This window comes from Panicum virgatum, chromosome 8K, assembly GCF_016808335.1.
Source record: "Panicum virgatum strain AP13 chromosome 8K, P.virgatum_v5, whole genome shotgun sequence".
In the NCBI taxonomy this organism is placed as follows: domain Eukaryota; kingdom Viridiplantae; phylum Streptophyta; class Magnoliopsida; order Poales; family Poaceae; genus Panicum; species Panicum virgatum.
The window spans coordinates 15,850,136-15,871,328 of NC_053143.1; positions in this window are offsets into that span (position 1 = coordinate 15,850,136).

Sequence of the window (21,193 nt, forward strand, 5' to 3'; positions counted from 1 at the left end):
GGGGGTACAACACTGGGGCAAGGCCAAACGTGTACTACACGACCGGGTGCAAAGGCCACACTTAAGGGTACAACTTAAGCCATAGGGGCTGGGAGGGTACAACACTAGGGTGGTTTCGGGGCATGCTACTCGCGGGGCGAGCCTTCTTCTGAGACGGAGTGTGCCTCTAGGGGAATGAGCAGTCCTTGCTCGCCGTCCTCTAAGTTTTCATTTTCTCAGGGTTGCTCAGCAGCCTCTCCTTCAACTGCAGCACTTGATCTTTCTGGATTCTCGGGAGGAGCTTGTGGGGTCCCAAAAGTGGTCCCCATCCTATAATGGGCGTCCCAAGTAGGACATGGTTTTCCCCAATTGCCGGGACTGGCGTTCCACTTCTGGTCCATTCTTGCATACGCCGGTCCCTGGCCTGCCTAAGGCTCTCCTGGGCAACCGCTTCGCTACTGACCGCGGCTGCGGCTCTTGCCTCGGCTTAAGCCACCCGGATCTAATGCTTCCTTACCGCGAGCTCTGCTTGCTCGGCTCGGTGGGTCTGCTCCCTTAGGAGGCTGGCTTGCTCATCAAAGAGCTGATCCAAGGAGGCTAGGTGGGTAGCTACTTGGTACAGGGGGTTCTCTTCATGGCGGCACCGTTCTAGGCTTCTCATGCGATCCTCCCAAATTGGGGTTCTGATGGCCGGAGGAAAGAACCTCATTGGTGTGGGGGCGAGGTGTCCTTCAAAAATCTGGCACAAATAACCTAAATCTGGCACAAAAATCTGATGGCCGGAGGAAAGAACCTCATTGGTGTGGAGCGCCTTCCTGACGACCAAGGGATATGTATCTTGGTATCTTGGTACCTAAACCCCTTGGCGGTCACTCGCCATGGCTGGATGTCGGGGTAGTGGTCACTTTTGTCGATGACCTGGATCACCCTACAGCGGAGGGTACCATGGTGCTCGTACTTGGTGCTGTAGTACATTGGGCGTTCCGTAACGCCAAGGCTCTCCAGGGCATTGATCAAAAGGCTGGGGAAGGCAGGTGCAGCTTGGCAAATGCCTTGGGTCCATCCTTCCTCAGCCATCTAAAAACAAAGATATGGTGAACAAGCTTTGCATAAGCACTTGGGTACAAAAGGGAATAGACGGTTCTTATTTCATCACAAGGTTGGGTACATGGTTTATGGGTACATTATTAGGATAGCGGTTTTAGCCTAGACATACTATTCTCTACTCATGGGGATGCTTCCTCAACCCAGGTACGGCGCTTCTTTGATGGAAGACAGTGCTCTTCATCCTCGGTCTGAGTACCCTTATCCCAATGGGTTTCTTCGGGTTCTTCTTCTAACATCCCGGCTTCTGTCCTGGGCGCCTCATGGTTTTGCCATTGGGCTTGGAGAGCGGCTAGGGAGTTCGCGGCTCATATGGCTCTTATCCGTTGTACTTCCATATCTTGGATTGCCTTTTCTACCCTGCGGATTTGGTGCTTCAGTTGTGCTGCCTGTTCTTTGTAGAGTTGGTCCAAGCCGGTGAGGTAGATGGATAGGTGGGAGACCGTATCTTCTAGTTCTTCTTCTTCTCTCCCAAGTCCTCTCATCCAGGCAATCCATGAGCGTCCTCTCCCTCTAGTAGGTGGGAAAAATCCCATAGGAGTCTGCTGAAGATGATGCTTGTAAACCACACGCAGGCGTCGCAGGGCTTTTCGGGCGGCCTTCCGGTAGGTGTCTGGGAAGCAAAAGCCAGTGGTGGAAATGAACCAGGGTTCCACGTCAGGATAGCGGGTGCTTTTTCCCACGAAGATCATCATGTCACACTGAAGGGTGCCCCTGGAGTCATACTCCCGGTAAACGTACTCCAGTGGGTCCATGACTCCAACGCGTTCCAGGCTGAGTAGCAACAACTTACGGAGGCCAGGCTCTATGGGGCAGATTCCGCCACTCTATTCGTCGTCAGCCATCTGGAACCAGGCAAAGGCCAAAGGTAAGTGCTGGGTGTAAAGATGGGCTAAGCAGGGAAAGTTCTAGGGGAAGAGGCTTAGAAAAGGTCCTGGGTCCTAAGGGTCACGTCCTACGGCCAACCTACGGCTCTGATACCACCTGAGCAATCCCCACATAAGTAGAGACTAAATGTGATACCAATATCAGTCCCAGGAGGTTGATAACATATTTATACAAATATGCAGGGGTTTATTTTTGAAAAGAGTTTTCTTAAAGCAATTCTTACTTAACCGATTAATGAGTAGGTTGATCCTACACCAAGGATCTGAGTTTTAATGCCACCGGACTCCCCATCCATGGTAGCGCTTGGCACAACTGCCGGATACCTTCCAAAACAACGCACACCGCGAAATCATCCCTCCCAAAAGTCTAGTTGTGTGACCAAACCGTAACTCGCCCAATACCGTGGGCACGGCTATTCGAATAGGTTCTACACTCTGCAGAGGTGTGCAACTCTACCCACAAGTGGGGTACCACAGCACGATCACCTTAGTGTGGGTGCAGATCCGAACCAAGCCATTACCCTTAGTTATACCTGACTAGCCAACACAGACTCCACCAAGGGGCCATCGACCTAATACTAGGGTTTAACCAGGGCATAAGTCACCACGACCTTATCCCTTCTCCTTGGTCGCCTGTTGCTCTCAGCTCTCCTGTTGGCTATCAGACTAATTAGTGGGGTTTATGCTAAACTATTGCCACATACAACGGTGAAGTGGTTTGCACGATAGTTGAGTCAGGCAAGATGACACATCAACTCGGTCCTTAATTGTGATAGGATGGATATCTCCCAACCTTCTTGCTCTACCACAATGTAACACCCGGTTTATAAAAGGACATAAACCGAGCAATCATATACGTGCCAGGATCAAGTCACACGTATATTCAACAGAATGAACAGTATATCACACGACATATCACGTAAAAAGACATAATAAAGCGAGTACGAAAGTTATTTATTATATTAATGACCAAATGTATGATACAGCGGAAGCGTAGAATACATATAAGAAGCCTCTTGGAAGCTGGGCGCCACAGGGACGTTGACTGGGAGACGAAACGCCTAGAAGTCCTCGTAGTCCTAGTAGCGCTGAGCGAACTCCCTCGCGTCGGCAAGAACTGAGCAGCAGTAGAGTATTCCCAAAAGGAAAAAGAGTAGAGTAGGCAAGAGTGAGTACACAACTTGTACTCAACAAGTATAACACAAACTATGAGGCTCTAAGGTTGGCTGACTGACTGCATTAGCTTTTAATATTGGCAAAATTTTATTAAAGCTATTTACTACAAGTTGATGAATTACCATAAACCCAGTTACATAGTAATTAATCAAATTTAATCATGTTACTACAGAGGACCAAACCAAACCAAGCCACCCGGGGAAACCAGCCTCGTCGAAGGAAGATAACCCCACTAATCAAAAGGAGGATCTGGGCCGCTCATGACCGTGAGCACGACTAGTATACCAGTTTTACAGTTTGCAGAGGTTGCACATCTTTACCCACAAGTCGTGAGCTACGCTAGTTGTTCATCACACTTCCTTAGGTGAGATGACTAGCAAACTCACTATGAGGCCGTTACAAAGAATCACGTTGGTAAGGTGTAACCGCTAAGGAATCAGGCTCCGCAATGATGGTAACCACCTCGAGGGGTACGCAGACCAAGCCTCGTAGCCTGGGCACCATTGAAGCTCACCACCCCTCCTGCCCCGTCGGTAAGTTACTCCCGAACCAAAATGACCTAATTAGTAAGCCAAGACCGTCCCATTCCAGTCTTGTGGTAGCGCTGTTGTCCTAGGTTGTCACTCTATGAACCGGTCCTTATGGAGAGTGGCCAACCAGGCAGTAAGCACCGTGCTGGCCCCCTAAACCATGTTTCTAACAAAAACCAATTTTAACGAGACGTGAGCTCCTCAAACGGGCCACTCTCAGAAATAAGTTGCACATACCATTAATCAAATTAATTAAAAAGGACCAAGTGTGTTATAGCGCGGCACCTAGCACAATTAACCAAAGTGCAACTCAAGGGATATATATAAAGGATATAAAGTGGCTAGAAAAGTCCTTATAGGCATACAGTATTAAAATGCAGTATGAAAGTGTATTTAAAAGTGATAGGTTGTTCATGTTATACTTGCCTTCCTCAAACTGTTCGTGCTGCTCAAACCGCTCAGAAGATGGCTCCTGGTACTGGTACTGATGCTTCTCCGGTAGCTCAACGTCTACTCACGATCGCAATGCCAAAACAAGTCCACATATACACATACATGCAAACAAGAGAAAAAACTAAGAAATCGTACAAAAATACATGAAAACAGCAAACAAAACTAGTCTAGAACTATTCTACACGTTGCAACGATCGCGTGGACATAAAGAACGCCTAAAACGGAGCTAAAACACATAATCTAGGCCAAAAACAAGATCCAGAGACCTATTTGTAAGAAAACTGGAGTTCCAGGGGGGTTTCTGGGCAAAACCGAGGACTAAAACGTAACTAAACCTTAACTCTGGGGTCTAACTCACAAAAACAGCAGCCGTGGATGGAGGGTTCAATTTCTAGATAGCTCAGGGGGGTCTGTGCAAGATTTTGGGCCCATCTGTAATTAGTTTTGAACACAGCTGGACCGCGGGTTGATTTCAAAGAATTCTAGGGACTCTTTAGCAAAAATGCCCGGCAAACCGGTATCCTCGGATCTGATCCGTCGTATCTTCATCCAATGATCCAGACTCGATCGAAACTGGATCTAATCTAGCGCGTCTGTTTCGGATCGAACGGCTGAGGTCGAACGCGGCCGACGGCGGCGGTGGAACTCGCCAGGATTCTCCTCCCGCGGCGGCACGTGGGAAAAAACTCGCCGGAGTTCACCAATCTTGGTGCTCCGGGGGACAAATCGACCCGAGCTTGGGTCTGGGATGCTCATCACGCCATGCGTGATCGACCTAGGGCCACAGCGAGGGTTGGCGGGGCTCAGGGCGGTGGATTCAACTGCGGCGGCGGCTCTGAGCGGACAGGCTCGCCGGCGTGCGCACGTTCGAGCATTGCTGTGCTCAGAACTGGGTGCAATCGAGTCATGGCGCATGCGCAAGGACAGGGAAAACCGGTGCAGGGCGTGCGCAGGGCCGGGTTGTGCTGCAGAGGGTCCGCCACGGTGGAGCAAGGGTGTGCGCGGTGGTGGAGCGCCGGTGCACGGTGTCCCGGTCACTGGAGTGGCCTACGGGCTAAGAAAGCTAGCCTAAAAGGGAGAAGATGCCTGGGCGGTGCTCACTGTGCACTGGATCGGATGGAGGTGTGGCGTAGGGTCGACAGCGTGGTCAAGCAGCGGGTCCGGCGCGACGCACGCGGAGGAGGCTGTTGCAGGGGTCGGGGTCGGGGAAGGAGAGGTCGATGGCGCCCCAGACTCCAAGGCGAAGCCGCTGCGTCGACTTGCGGAGGCGGAGTGGCGGCAGAAGAGTGTGTCCACGGCGGCGCAGGGGCACGGCGCGGCGGAGTAAGGCGCAGCGCGGCTGTGCTCGGCTCTGGGCTGCGCTGGAGGGCATGGTGCGGGCGTAGAGGCCTCGGGACGGAGTTTAAAGGTAGGGCCGAGGATCACGGCGTGTGGGATAGGGAGGAAGGATGCGGGTATCGCGGCTGGAGATCGCGGGGAGGCGCGGCCGTTGCGCGGAGCAGAGGGCATGGGGGAGAAGGCGATGCTGGCGGCTGGGTCCGGACTGTCAGCGGGCGATGGCAACGGTGCGCGGCGTCCGCGGGACTGAGCGAGAGTCGCTGACAGGCGGGCCTTACTGCGGGAGAGCGCTGTGCTCTGCCGGGTGTCTGGCGCAAGGGCCGCGATGCACAGCTGGGCCAGCTTGCCAGCGAGACGGGGTACGCGCGCTGGGAGACTGAGCGGTGGGGCGCCTTGTGGGGAAGGGAGCACGGTCTGGTGGGCCGGAGCTGTCAGCTTCGGGTGAGCGGCGCGCGGGCGAAGCGGAGCTGAGGCGCGGGAGTCGGCCAGGCGAGCGGGAGGCAGCTGGGCCGCGGGCCACGCGTGGTCTATTGGCTCGCTGGGCTGGGCCGACGCCAGGGTGAGGGAGGGAGGTCGCGGCTGGGCCCGGGGAAAAGGGCTCTGGCCCGTGGTTTGCTGGGCTGAGCGGGAGAGGTGGGCCGCAGTGGGTTGGGTTAGTTATGGTGATGGGCTGGGCTGGGTTGTTTTTGGGGTTTGAGTTTTCTATTTCTTTTTCCTCTCTTCAACTAACTCAAACTAATTCGAATTCAAATTTAAATTTGAATTCAACCCTAACACTCAAACAAATAAAACCATGCACCAGCATGAATGCAATAACAGGTTGAATCTAAGATAAATTTTAATTACTTTATGAAGCCAAAATAAATTATAAATGCAAGGCTAAGCAAATTAAATCCTAGAAAATTAAATAAAACAATTAAATATTGGCAAGTATAACACAAACTATGAGGCTCTAAGGTTGGCTGACTGACTGCATTAGCTTTTAATATTGGCAAAATTTTATTAAAGCTATTTACTACAAGTTGATGAATTACCATAAACCCAGTTACATAGTAATTAATCAAATTTAATCATGTTACTACAGAGGACCAAACCAAACCAAGCCACCCGGGGAAACCAGCCTCGTCGAAGGAAGATAACCCCACTAATCAAAAGGAGGATCTGGGCCGCTCATGACCGTGAGCACGACTAGTATACCAGTTTTACACTTTGCAGAGGTTGCACATCTTTACCCACAAGTCGTGAGCTACGCTAGTTGTTCATCACACTTCCTTAGGTGAGATGACTAGCAAACTCACTATGAGGCCATTACAAAGAATCACGTAGGTAAGGTGTAACCGCTAAGGAATCAGGCTCCGCAATGATGGTAACCACCTCGAGGGGTACGCAGACCAAGCCTCGTAGCCTGGGCACCATTGAAGCTCACCACCCCTCCTGCCCCGTCGGTAAGTTACTCCCGAACCAAAATGACCTAATTAGTAAGCCAAGACCGTCCCATTCCAGTCTTGTGGTAGCGCTGTTGTCCTAGGATGTCACTCTATGAACCGGTCCTTATGGAGAGTGGCCAACCAGGCAGTAAGCACCGTGCTGGCCCCCTAAACCATGTTTCTAACAAAAACCAATTTTAACGAGACGTGAGCTCCTCAAACGGGCCACTCTCAGAAATAAGTTGCACATACCATTAATCAAATTAATTAAAAAGGACCAAGTGTGTTATAGCGCGGCACCTAGCACAATTAACCAAAGTGCAACTCAAGGGATATATATAAAGGATATAAAGTGGCTAGAAAAGTCCTTATAGGCATACAGTATTAAAATGCAGTATGAAAGTGTATTTAAAAGTGATAGGTTGTTCATGTTATACTTGCCTTCCTCAAACTGTTCGTGCTGCTCAAACCGCTCAGAAGATGGCTCCTGGTACTGGTACTGATGCTTCTCCGGTAGCTCAACGTCTACTCACGATCGCAATGCCAAAACAAGTCCACATATACACATACATGCAAACAAGAGAAAAAACTAAGAAATCGTACAAAAATACATGAAAACAGCAAACAAAACTAGTCTAGAACTATTCTACACGTTGCAACGATCGCGTGGACATAAAGAACGCCTAAAACGGAGCTAAAACACATAATCTAGGCCAAAAACAAGATCCAGAGACCTATTTGTAAGAAAACTGGAGTTCCAGGGGGGTTTCTGGGCAAAACCGAGGACTAAAACGTAACTAAACCTTAACTCTGGGGTCTAACTCACAAAAACAGCAGCCGTGGATGGAGGGTTCAATTTCTAGATAGCTCAGGGGGGTCTGTGCAAGATTTTGGGCCCATCTGTAATTAGTTTTGAACACAGCTGGACCGCGGGTTGATTTCAAAGAATTCTAGGGACTCTTTAGCAAAAATGCCCGGCAAACCGGTATCCTCGGATCTGATCCGTCGTATCTTCATCCAATGATCCAGACTCGATCGAAACTGGATCTAATCTAGCGCGTCTGTTTCGGATCGAACGGCTGAGGTCGAACGCGGCCGACGGCGGCGGTGGAACTCGCCAGGATTTTCCTCCCGCGGCGGCGCGTGGGAAAAAACTCGCCGGAGTTCACCAATCTTGGTGCTCCGGGGGACAAATCGACCAGAGCTTGGGTCTGGGATGCTCATCACGCCATGCGTGATCGACCTAGGGCCACAGCGAGGGTTGGCGGGGCTCAGGGCGGTGGATTCAACTGCGGCGGCGGCTCTGAGCGGACAGGCTCGCCGGCGTGCGCACGTTCGAGCATTGCTGTGCTCAGAACTGGGTGCAATCGAGTCATGGCGCATGCGCAAGGACAGGGAAAACCGGTGCAGGGCGTGCGCAGGGCCGGGTTGTGCTGCAGAGGGTCCGCCACGGTGGAGCAAGGGTGTGCGCGGTGGTGGAGCGCCGGTGCACGGTGTCCCGGTCACTGGAGTGGCCTACGGGCTAAGAAAGCTAGCCTAAAAGGGAGAAGATGCCTGGGCGGTGCTCACTGTGCACTGGATCGGATGGAGGTGTGGCGTAGGGTCGACAGCGTGGTCGAGCAGCGGGTCTGGCGCGACGCACGCGGAGGAGGCTGTTGCAGGGGTCGGGGTCGGGGAAGGAGAGGTCGATGGCACCCCAGACTCCAAGGCGAAGCCGCTGCGTCGACTTGCGGAGGCGGAGTGGCGGCAGAAGAGTGTGTCCACGGCGGCGCAGGGGCACGGCGCGGCGGAGTAAGGCGCAGCGCGGCTGTGCTCGGCTCTGGGCTGCACTGGAGGGCATGGTGCGGGCGTAGAGGCCTCGGGACGGAGTTTAAAGGTAGGGCCGAGGATCACGGCGTGTGGGATAGGGAGGAAGGATGCGGGTATCGCGGCCGGAGATCGCGGGGAGGCGCGGCCGTTGCGCGGAGCAGAGGGCATGGGGGAGAAGGCGATGCTGGCGGCTGGGTCCGGACTGTCAGCGGGCGATGGCAACGGTGCGCGGCGTCCGCGGGACTGAGCGAGAGTCGCTGACAGGCGGGCCTTACTGCGGGAGAGCGCTGTGCTCTGCCGGGTGTCTGGCGCAAGGGCCGCGATGCACAGCTGGGCCAGCTTGCCAGCGAGACGGGGTACGCGCGCTGGGAGACTGAGCGGTGGGGCGCCTTGTGGGGAAGGGAGCACGGTCTGGTGGGCCGGAGCTGTCAGCTTCGGGTGAGCGGCGCGCGGGCGAAGCGGAGCTGAGGCGCGGGAGTCGGCCAGGCGAGCGGGAGGCAGCTGGGCCGCGGGCCACGCGTGGTCTATTGGCTCGCTGGGCTGGGCCGACGCCAGTGTGAGGGAGGGAGGTCGCGGCTGGGCCCGGGGAAAAGGGTTCTGGCCCGTGGTTTGCTGGGCTGAGCGGGAGAGGTGGGCCGCAGTGGGTTGGGTTAGTTATGGTGATGGGCTGGGCTGGGTTGTTTTTGGGGTTTGAGTTTTCTATTTCTTTTTCCTCTCTTCAACTAACTTAAACTAATTCGAATTCAAATTTAAATTTGAATTCAACCCTAACACTCAAACAAATAAAACCATGCACCAGCATGAATGCAATAACAGGTTGAATCTAAGATAAATTTTAATTACTTTATGAAGCCAAAATAAATTATAAATGCAAGGCTAAGCAAATTAAATCCTAGAAAATTAAATAAAACCAATTAAATATTGGCAAGTATAACACAAACTATGAGGCTCTAAGGTTGGCTGACTGACTGCATTAGCTTTTAATATTGGCAAAATTTTATTAAAGCTATTTACTACAAGTTGATCAATTACCATAAACCCAGTTACATAGTAATTAATCAAATTTAATCATGTTACTACAGAGGACCAAACCAAACCAGGCCACCCGGGGAAACCAGCCTCGTCGAAGGAAGATAACCCCACTAATCAAAAGGAGGATCTGGGCCGCTCATGACCGTGAGCACGACTAGTATACCAGTTTTACACTTTGCAGAGGTTGCACATCTTTACCCACAAGTCGTGAGCTACGCTAGTTGTTCATCACACTTCCTTAGGTGAGATGACTAGCAAACTCACTATGAGGCCGTTACAAAGAATCACGTTGGTAAGGTGTAACCGCTAAGGAATCAGGCTCCGCAATGATGGTAACCACCTCGAGGGGTACGCAGACCAAGCCTCGTAGCCTGGGCACCATTGAAGCTCACCACCCCTCCTGCCCCGTCGGTAAGTTACTCCCGAACCAAAATGACCTAATTAGTAAGCCAAGACCGTCCCATTCCAGTTTTGTGGTAGCGCTGTTGTCCCAGGTTGTCACTCTATGAACCGGTCCTTATGGAGAGTGGCCAACCAGGCAGTAAGCACCGTGCTGGCCCCCTAAACCATGTTTCTAACAAAAACCAATTTTAACGAGACGTGAGCTCCTCAAACGGGCCACTCTCAGAAATAAGTTGCACATACCATTAATCAAATTAATTAAAAAGGACCAAGTGTGTTATAGCGCGGCACCTAGCACAATTAACCAAAGTGCAACCCAAGGGATATATATAAAGGATATAAAGTGGCTAGAAAAGTCCTTATAGGCATACAGTATTAAAATGCAGTATGAAAGTGTATTTAAAAGTGATAGGTTGTTCATGTTATACTTGCCTTCCTCAAACTGTTCGTGCTGCTCAAACCGCTCAGAAGATGGCTCCTGGTACTGGTACTGATGCTTCTCCGGTAGCTCAACGTCTACTCACGATTGCAACGCCAAAACAAGTCCACATATACACATACATGCAAACAAGAGAAAAAACTAAGAAACCGTACAACAATACATGAAAACAGCAAACAAAACTAGTCTAGAACTATTCTACACGTTGCAACGATCGCGTGGACATAAAGAACGCCTAAAACGGAGCTAAAACACATAATCTAGGCCAAAAACAAGATCCAGAGACCTATTTGTAAGAAAACTGGAGTTCCAGGGGGGTTTCTGGGCAAAACCGAGGACTAAAACATAACTAAACCTTAACTCTGGGGTCTAACTCGCAAAAACAGCAGCCGTGGATGGAGGGTTCAATTTCTGGATAGCTCAGGGGGGTCTGTGCAAGATTTTGGGCCCATCTGTAATTAGTTTTGAACACAGCTGGACCGCGGGTTGATTTCAAAGAATTCCAGGGACTCTTTAGCAAAAACGCCAGGCAAACCAGTATCCTCGGATCTGATCCGTCGTATCTTCATCCAATGATCCAGACTCGATCGAAACTGGATCTAATCTAGCGCGTCTGTTTCGGATCGAACGGCTGAGGTCGAACGCGGCCAACGGCGGCGGTGGAACTCGCCACGATTTTTCTCCCGCGGCGGCGCGTGGGAAAAAACTCACCGGAGTTCACCAATCTTGGTGCTCCGGGGGACAAATCGACACGAGCTTGGGTCTGGGATGCTCATCACGCCATGCGTGATCGACCTAGGGCCACAGCGAGGGTTGGCGGGGCTCAGGGCGGTGGATTCAACTGCGGCGGCGGCTCTGAGCGGACAGGCTCGCCGGCGTGCGCAAGTTCGAGCATTGCTGTGCTCAGAACTGGGTGCAATCGAGTCATGGCGCATGCACAACGACAGGGAAAACCGGTGCAGGGTGTGCGCAGGGCCGGGTTGTGCTGCAGAGGGTCCGCCACGGTGGAGCAAGGGTGTGCGCGGTGGCGGAGTGCCGGTGCACGGTGTCCCGGTCACTGGAGTGGCCTACGGGCTAAGAAAGCTAGCCTAAAAGGGAGAAGATGCCTGGGCGGTGCTCACTGTGCACTGGATCGGATGGAGGTGTGGCGTAGGGTCGACAGCGTGGTCGAGCAGCGGGTCCGGCGCGACGCACGCGGAGGAGGCTGTTGCAGGGGTCGGGGTCGGGGAAGGAGAGGTCGATGGTGCCCCAGACTCCAAGGCGAAGCCGCTGCGTCGACTTGCGGAGGCGGAGTGGCGGCAGAAGAGTGTGTCCACGGCGGCGCAGGGGCACGGCGCGGCGGAGTAAGGCGCAGCGCGGCTGTGCTCGGCTCTGGGCTGCGCTGGAGGGCATGGTGCGGGCGTAGAGGCCTCGGGACGGAGTTTAAAGGTAGGGCCGAGGATCACGGCGTGTGGGATAGGGAGGAAGGATGCGGGTATCGCGGCCGGAGATCGCGGGGAGGCGCGGCCGTTGCGCGGAGCAGAGGGCACGGGGGAGAAGGCGATGCTGGCGGCTGGGTCCGGACTGTCAGCGGGCGATGGCAACGGTGCGCGGCGTCCGCGGGACTGAGCGAGAGTCGCTGACAGTCGGGCCTTACTGCGGGAGAGCGCTGTGCTCTGCCGGGTGTCTGGCGCAAGGGCCGCGATGCACAGCTGGGCCAGCTTGCCAGCGAGACGGGGTACGCGCGCTGGGAGACTGAGCGGTGGGGCGCCTTGTGGGGAAGGGAGCACGGTCTGGTGGGCCGGAGCTGTCAGCTTCGGGTGAGCGGCGCGCGGGCGAAGCGGAGCTGAGGCGCGGGAGTCGGCCAGGCGAGCGGGAGGCAGCTGGGCCGCGGGCCACGCGTGGTCTATTGGCTCGCTGGGCTGGGCCGACGCCAGGGTGAGGGAGGGAGGTCGCGGCTGGGACCGGGGAAAAGGGCTCTGGCCCGTGGTTTGCTGGGCTGAGCGGGAGAGGTGGGCCGCAGTGGGTTGGGTTAGTTAGGGTGATGGGCTGGGCTGGGTTGTTTTTGGGGTTTGAGTTTTCTATTTCTTTTTCCTCTCTTCAACTAACTCAAACTAATTCGAATTCAAATTTAAATTTGAATTCAACTCTAACACTCAAACAAATAAAACAATGCACCAGCATGAATGCAATAACAGGTTGAATCTAAGATAAATTTTAATTACTTTATGAAGCCAAAATAAATTATAAATGCAAGGCTAAGCAAATTAAATCCTAGAAAATTAAATAAAACCAATTAAATTTATTATTAAATAGGAAATTTAAATTAGGGTGTTACAAATCCTACCCCCTTACAGGAATCTCGTCCCGAGATTCTGGGCTGGCTAGCAAAGAGATTAGGATATGTCTTCATCAACTTCTCTTTCTTCTTCTGGCAAGTCTTCCGGAAAGACGTCTAGAAATTCAGACACCACGCAAATACCATCCGTGGGTCTAGCCTCCATCTGATGAAGAAAACCAGAAGGCTCTATAGCACTGACTGTCACCTCTTGGCCATTAGATGCTAACAAGTGAACTGACCGCTGAGCACAATCAATTCTGACTCCCCACTTGGCAAGAGTATCCATTCCCAGAATCACATCAATACCCTTGGTGTCTATCACCATCAGATTTGTACTGAACTTTACTCTCCCTATGGAAACACTGACTCTAGGGCAGGAGATATGAGACCTCAATTGTCCTCCAGGTGAAGATACTAACATGCACTTCTTTAATGTGTTAGTACGAATACCATGATGCTTGACAAAAGACTGTGCAATAAAAGAATGCGTAGCACCAGTATCGAACAACACCGTAGCTGGATATGAGTTGACCATGGACGTACCAATAACCACGTTCGGAGACTCGGTCGCTGACTCAGCCGTCACATGGTTCACCTTCCCCTGTCATGGTGCCCTGGGTTGGGTTGGGCGCCCCTGCTGTCCTGCCTGCCGTGGAGCCGGTGATAGGCGCTTCTGTGGACAACTTTTGGCATAATGACCTTTTTGCCCGCATTGGTAGCACATGCGGTGGTGGTGAATAGCGCTACTTGGTTGACCTCCCTGTGAACTTATCATCACATCTTGCATTATTTCTTCTGCTTGCTTTTTGGACTCCTTGCGACCGCGTGGCTGAATCACATTCATAGTGATAGTCAACCCATCCACATAATCATGGAGAGCTTGATTCTCGACCTGTGTATCTCTAGAGCACTTAGGATCCTTTCTCTTCTGGATGGTCTGTAGCTCTTCGACCGACGGGGAGTTAAGGAAAAGGGAATCCTCTGCTAGTTGCTCTTGATGGGACATCTTTCTCTTTGTACCGGAGAACAACCTCTGGTTCCTCCTAGTTGTGGCTTCATCTTCAGTCGCTCGAACTTGACGACAAGGAACGCCATAGAATTGGCAACACGGGCAAGTTTTCTCACCATCACCCATTGCACTGTCTCGAAGGTCTTTTTGTTCTGCCGACATCTGAGCTGGGTAAAGAGGAAACACAGGTAAGGTCAAGGAAGAGAGAAAAACTCCACTATTTAAGGTTCTATTTTATTTAGACAACACTGCCCAAGCATCATTGCTGTTAACTCCAGATAGGTGTGGCATAAATCCGAGAAAAAGGGAACTGTAGTATAAATCTTCTGTCTCGTCTGAGAGATTCTCAAATTCTCCAGTACTATCTGTAGGCCGGGGTGTCACATCCCTACCCCCTTACAGAAACCGACGTCCTCATCGGTGAATCTCTGGATATCACCTCTTCTTTGCGCTATCCTTCTTCTCAACAAAAGATAGAAGCCCAAGGCATGATAAGGTAGAGAGGATAGAGTGGATAATTTTACCCTCAATGATCTAACTCATTTTATTAATTAATTAACTTTAACTTAAAACTGATTTTCATTAAACAAAATTTAACTACTAAACTATGCAATCAACCAAAGATCCAAATCAAACATTTGCATAATCACAAACATACAAATTTATACTTTAGCCGAGTTTAACACACAACTCGACTAACACAACGCGTCGCAGAACGTTCTATCGTGCTATTATAAAGTTTCATTTAGCTTACACCTATGATGGTCAGTCGACTTACTTCAGGCGAAAATCTACGAAAACTAATTCTATAGAGAGAAATCAAGGCAAGATGAGTAAAAATCTTAGAATTTCAAGAAATATAATAGCAAAATAGTTTCAGCAGACAAGGCTGAGGGAGAAGAAGACTTAAAACTCGACCAGTTCTATCTAGGCTTTCGTCCTACAGTCGATATAGCTTTGATACCACTCTGTAACACCCGGTTTATAAAAGGACATAAACCGAGCAATCATATATGTGCCAGGATCAAGTCACATGTATATACAATAGAATGAACAGTATATCACAGCATATATCACATAAAAAGACATAATAAAGCGAGTACGAAAGTTATTTATTATATTAATGACCAAATGTCTGATACAGCGGAAGCGTAGAATACATATACGAAGCCTCTCGGAAGCTGGGCGCCACAGGGACGTTGACTGGGAGACGAAACACCTAGAAGTCCTCGTAGTACTGGTAGCGCTGAGCGAACTCCCTCGCGTCTGCAGGAACTGAGCAGCAATAGAGTATTCCCAAAAGGAAAAAGAGTAGAGTAGGCAAGAGTGAGTACACAACTTGTACTCAACAAGTATAACACAAACTATGAGGCTCTAAGGTTGGCTGACTGACTGCATTAGCTTTTAATCTTGGCAAAATTTTATTAAAGCTATTTACTACAAGTTGATGAATTACCATAAACCCAGTTACATAGTAATTAATCAAATTTAATCATGTTACTACAGAGGACCAAACCAAACCAAGCCACCCGGGGAAACCAGCCTCGTCGAAGGAAGATAACCCCACTAATCAAAAGGAGGATCTGGGCCGCTCATGACCGTGAGCACAGCTAGTATACCAGTTTTACACTCTGCAGAGGTTGCACATCTTTACCCACAAGTCGTGAGCTACGCTAGTTGTTCATCACACTTCCTTAGGTGAGATGACTAGCAAACTCACTACGAGGCCGTTACAAAGGATCACGTTGGTAAGGTGTAACCGCTAAGGAATCAGGCTCCGCAACGACGGTAACCACCTCGAGGGGTACGCAGACCAAGCCTCCTAGCCTGGGCACCATTGAAGCTCACCACCCCTCCTGCCCCGTCGGTAAGTTGCTCCCGAACCAAAATGACCTAATTAGTAAGCCAAGACCGTCCCATTCCAGTCTTGTGGTAGCGCTGTTGTCCCAGGTTGTCGCTCTATGAACCGGTCCTTATGGAGAGTGGCCAACCAGGCAGTAAGCACCGTGCTGGCCCCCTAAACCATGTTTCTAACAAAAACCAATTTTAACGAGACGTGAGCTCCTCAAACGGGCCACTCACAGAAATAAGTTGCATATACCATTAATCAAATTAATTAAAAAGGACCAAGTGTGTTATAGCGCGGCACCTAGCACAACTAACCAAAATGCAACCCAAGGGATATATATAAAGGATATAAAGTGGCTAGGAAAGTCCTTATAGGCATACAGTATTAAAATGCAGTATGAAAGTGTATTTAAAAGTGATAGGTTGTTCATGTTATACTTGCCTTCCTCAAACTGTTCCTGCTGCTCAAACTGCTCAGAAGATGGCTCCTGGTACTGGTACTGATGCTTCTCCGGTAGCTCAACGTCTACTCACGATCGCAACGCCAAAACAAGTCCACATATACACATACATGCAAACAAGAGCAAAAACTAAGAAACCGTACAACAATACATGAAAACAGCAAACAAAAATAGTCTAAAACTATTCTACGCGTTACAACGATCGCGTGGACATAAAGAACGCCTAAAACAGTGCTAAAATGCATAATCTAGGCCAAAAACAAGATCCAGAGACCTATTTGTAAGAAAACTGGAGTTCCAAGGGGGTTTCTGGGCAAAACCGAGGACTAAAACATAATTAAACCGTAACTCTGGGGTCTAACTCGCAAAAACAGCAGCCGTAGACGGCGGGTTCAATTTCTGGATAGCTCAGGGGGGTCTGTGCAAGATTTTGGGCCCATCTGTAATTAGTTTTGGACACAGCTGGACCGCGGGTTGATTTCAAAGAATTCTAGGGACTCTTTAGCAAAAATGCCCGGCGAACAGGACTCGATCGAAACTGGATCTAATCTAGCGCGTCTGTTTCGGATCGAACGGGCTAAGAAAGCTAGCCTAAAAGGGAGAAGATGCCTGGGCGGTGCTCACCATGCACTGGATCGGACGGAGGTGTGGCGCAGTGTGACACCTCAGGTGTCCGTACTTTTAAATACAATCAATGTACCTTAGTTAAAGTTAAAAGAAAAATTTGGGAAAGTAATTCAAAGAGAAAGGGGCAAATAAAAGACAAATTATTACAAAAGAAATTAAAGGAGAAAGAAAAAGGGTGAGAAGCTACTCAAAAATTTAATTCAAAAATGTGCACAAAATTTTAGTTGGATCATGGGAGGTGCTTCAATTGACATGTGCTCAATTGAACATTAGCCAAAATCAAGTCAAAAACTGAATAAAACCAAAGTCATTTTGTGCAAATTTGCAAGTGTACAAATAGTTCAAAATGTGAGTTCCAAATGAAAATTTCCATAACACTAAAGTTGTAGATCTTGAAAAGTTATGCAAAAGTGGTATTCAACACTTTTTCATTTGAGCCCTCTAAATAGGAGATATTTTTAGATTACCGAGAGGTCCCTGGAATTTTCAGAAATCGCAAAAGAGCCCCTATCTCCATCTCTCTCTCCCGGCTTACTCTGTTTCGGCTGCCGCCTGCCGTACGCCGCCGGTGGACTTGGTCCACCGCGCATCCGCGGCCAAATGGACCCGGGGAGTCCCCCGGCCAAATGTTGTAAATTGTTTTTTTGTTCAAGGGTGTGTTTGCAAGATTTTTAGTGTATACCAGTGAACTTCTAAAATACGAAACAAATCACAGAAAAATCATAAAAATGTAAACTCAACTGATCTGGAATCCTTGTAACAAAATCTACAATTTTTGTAACAGTCACATCTGCAGAAACTCAACCTATTTTAATCTGAGAAAAAGAATAAGAAAACCACCTTATGCATGTTCAGGAAGTTCTACTCAACAAATGACCTTGATTTTTGGATATGTTATCACTAATGGAATCTTAAGATCACAGTAAAAAGATGACACCCAACCAAAATAGGTATCATGTTGGAACAATCAAGATTCTCTAATCTGTTGTTAGCTTTCTCGATTTAATTCTGGAAAACATGCACATGATCTTGCTCTGGAATTTTTACTGCATACATGTGTAACTGAAATCTTGTGAATCCATAAATTTCAGATTTATTAGAGTTCATTTACCATATACCATGATTTATGCTTGTTTAATCAACTTAATTTTTCATATATGGTTCTTATGCTCAGAAAAATCTATATTTATTTCTGGATCCCTTTTTAGCTCTTTGTTCCTGTACAAAATTTTTGAGCTGCAGTTACTGAGTTTTGCTTTGATGGATAATCATGCTTAGCATCTTAGGGCTAGATTTACTATTTTTGTTCTGAGTAATCTACAATGTTTCTGGTCATGATTTTTGGGCATGACCTTGTTTAGAGTATGTTCTACCTGTAATAAAAAGTTCATATGCAATACTGGTTAAATGCACCTTAAGAAATCTATGCAAACTCATGCTAAGTTAACTGTATAACTAAATTATCATATTGAGTTAAATCTTGAAAATTTTTCTGGAGAATGTTTAGCTCATGGGTAGTCTCTGGTAAAAATTTGAGAGCCATATCCCTAGTAAAACTCTCTGTAGAATTAATCTTAGTTAAAAGCTTGCTGTTTTTGTCCTTTTTGTCACTTCAGCTATATAAGTGAATAAAATCTGGAAAAATTTCAGTGCTTAGTATGTGCTATGAAGTTACTCTCGTAAAATTTGTAGCACCATAACCCATGTTAAACGTTCTGTACAAAAAGATGAAGTAATTAGAGTAGTTTACTTGCATGAATAGTAGTGGTAAAGGTTTTATGATCAATGGCTGAATTTTATACCATGAATACTTAAGTTTGGATCTGTGTTACTTTAGGTTCTCATCAATAGCTCATTAATACTTGTAATGTTAAGAAATAATGAAAGCTGCTATGTGTTGAAATTAAAAATGAAAACCCAAAACCCCACTCATTCATGAATAAACGTAGTTATGTTTACTACTCTATAAACGATTGTCCATGCAATGAAATGTGAAATCATCACTAAATTAACTTCGTGAACTACAACTTTATCATGAAGGAAAGAAATTGTTATCCATGAATAACTCATAATCTTGCATTGCATATAGAAACGGTTAATCTCGCGGACGGTGACTACGAACTGGTGCCCGCGGACTCTCGTGCGGGGCAGGAGGTTAATCTGAACTGTGCTAACTTGTCTCAAGACCTGGGCCAAGCCCCAAAAGCTTTTCTGCCTGACAGTGCCCAAGAAGGCAAGCCCCGGAGCATAATCCCACTATTTTTCCGAATTATCATTCAGCTGTCTATTTATTAATGTATTGTAATATTTTGTTTTCTGCATTTAAGTTTTCTAGGCGTTGATCGAAAACCTTAGATGCACGGATCGTGGTAGCTTTTCCCTTAGAGTACTCCCCCAAGGTTTATCAATCCATGGATCGGAAGCGAACCGACTAGAGTTTACCATCTAACCTATCGAACCTAACCTAAACATGAAGCGAAGATTGCATATAAACTGAACACTTGATAGATATGAATGAAGCATAAGTGTACATCACACCCACAACCGTAGATGAGATAACACAACCAAGGAGCTAGGGCCTATCGTCTCTAGGTACAGTTCTAGTCAAAAAGGTGATCAAAACATAGATTGCATCTCAACTAAAAGTACACGAAATCATCTCATCATGTCATCGCTAGAATTTTTCCCTCCGCCATGCTGTCACCACACCGGGGTAATCAACCAACTAGCTAAAAACGCTACCTCAACGTATCCGCAAGATATAGACTAATCACCACGAATAGATCTAATCTTACTGTGAACATATGGATGCATGCATCACATATGAGAAAGAAAGCATGCATTGAAGTAGACCAAAGTCGAGACAACTAGAATAAAGAGTAGATTGAAATCACCATCGTGTGTGTACATACCCCGACGAATGTTGGGGGTGACTCCCGAACTCCACCATGGCACAACCTCACAGGGAGGCCATGGCGGCTAGGGGTGGCCTAAGCCATCTCCTAGGTACCCTCGAGGACTTGCGGCGGCCGTCGTCTCCCTCCGGTCTTAGCCCTAGGTTTTCATCGAGTTCTGGGTGGATTCCCTCCCCGAGTTGAATAAGGTGCGAGCTATTTATAAGCCGAGGAAGCCACCGGTCGAAGGGGAGGCCAATCCGACTCGAAAACGGGCTGGGCCAGCTGGCCCCATGGGCCTAGGCCGGCCGGCCTACCCCTTTTCGGGCTCGCCTCGGTCTCATCTTTCACGTGTAGACTCCTCGCATCTTCTAGAGTATCTTGATCTCATCTTCGTGGGTTCGGTTCTTTGGGCTCTCTTGGAGGATGGATGTGCGTGAATGGGCTTCGAATCAACATGGGCTTTGGTTCTCCTTTTGGGCTTTGGCCTTCGTCTTTCTCCGTGTTAGCGCTCGATCACGGGCCTCATCATTTCATGCTCCAAAATAGGCCAAAAACCTGCAAAAACGAAGTTCCTCCAAAATATATGTGCAAATGTGAAAATGACCAATAATTAGGCCGGGGTTAGGACGGTTAGTGATTTTGATATTAAATTCATGCCATTATCAAGGATAAACAAGGGATAAAAGGGGTACTTAAGGAGCGCCAACACCATCCGAGTTGGTTAGGTGTACTACCTTGTCAGCACAACCTATGAGCCCATTGTGTAGACTTAAGTAATCCATTCCAAGGATTACATCTATTCCTTTAGACTTAAGTACTACTAGATCTGCTAGAAATTCTACCCCACTTAAGTTGATCCTTACCCGTAAACAACCCAGTTGACACTTGATGTCACCTCCAGGCATCCGGGTTAATAGGGGTGTTTTTAGTAGTACCGTAGGTATTTTATGCTTATCCACAAAGCTCGATGATATGAATGAGTGTGATGCTCCAGAATCAAATAATACTGTTGCTAGAGTTGAGCTGACTAGGAACTCACCAAGTACCACTCCTTGCGCACCCTGAGCCTCCTGTGCGTTGATGTGGTTGACGCGGGCTCGTCCATAAGATTGCTGGCTGTTGTTGTTGTTGCCTTTGTTGTTGCTGCCGATGGGAACACGGTTGGCTCCGGATACCGGTGCCCCAGGCCCATTCACCGAGTTGGAGAAGGCCGATGCAGCCGGCTTGTTTTTGGCATATGGACAGTTGGCAATGTAATGCCCTGTCTCACGGCAGTTGAAACAGGCCCTAGCATTGTTGTTGTTGGTGGTGACTTGGATTACATTGCTCTGCGGGGCCTTCATGGTGTTCTAGTTCTTGAACTGTGTGTTAGGGGCCTGGGGGCCCGTCACTTGGGACTGGGTCCTATACTGTATTAGGGCCTGAGATCTTGGTGCAGTATAGCTGGAGCTTCTT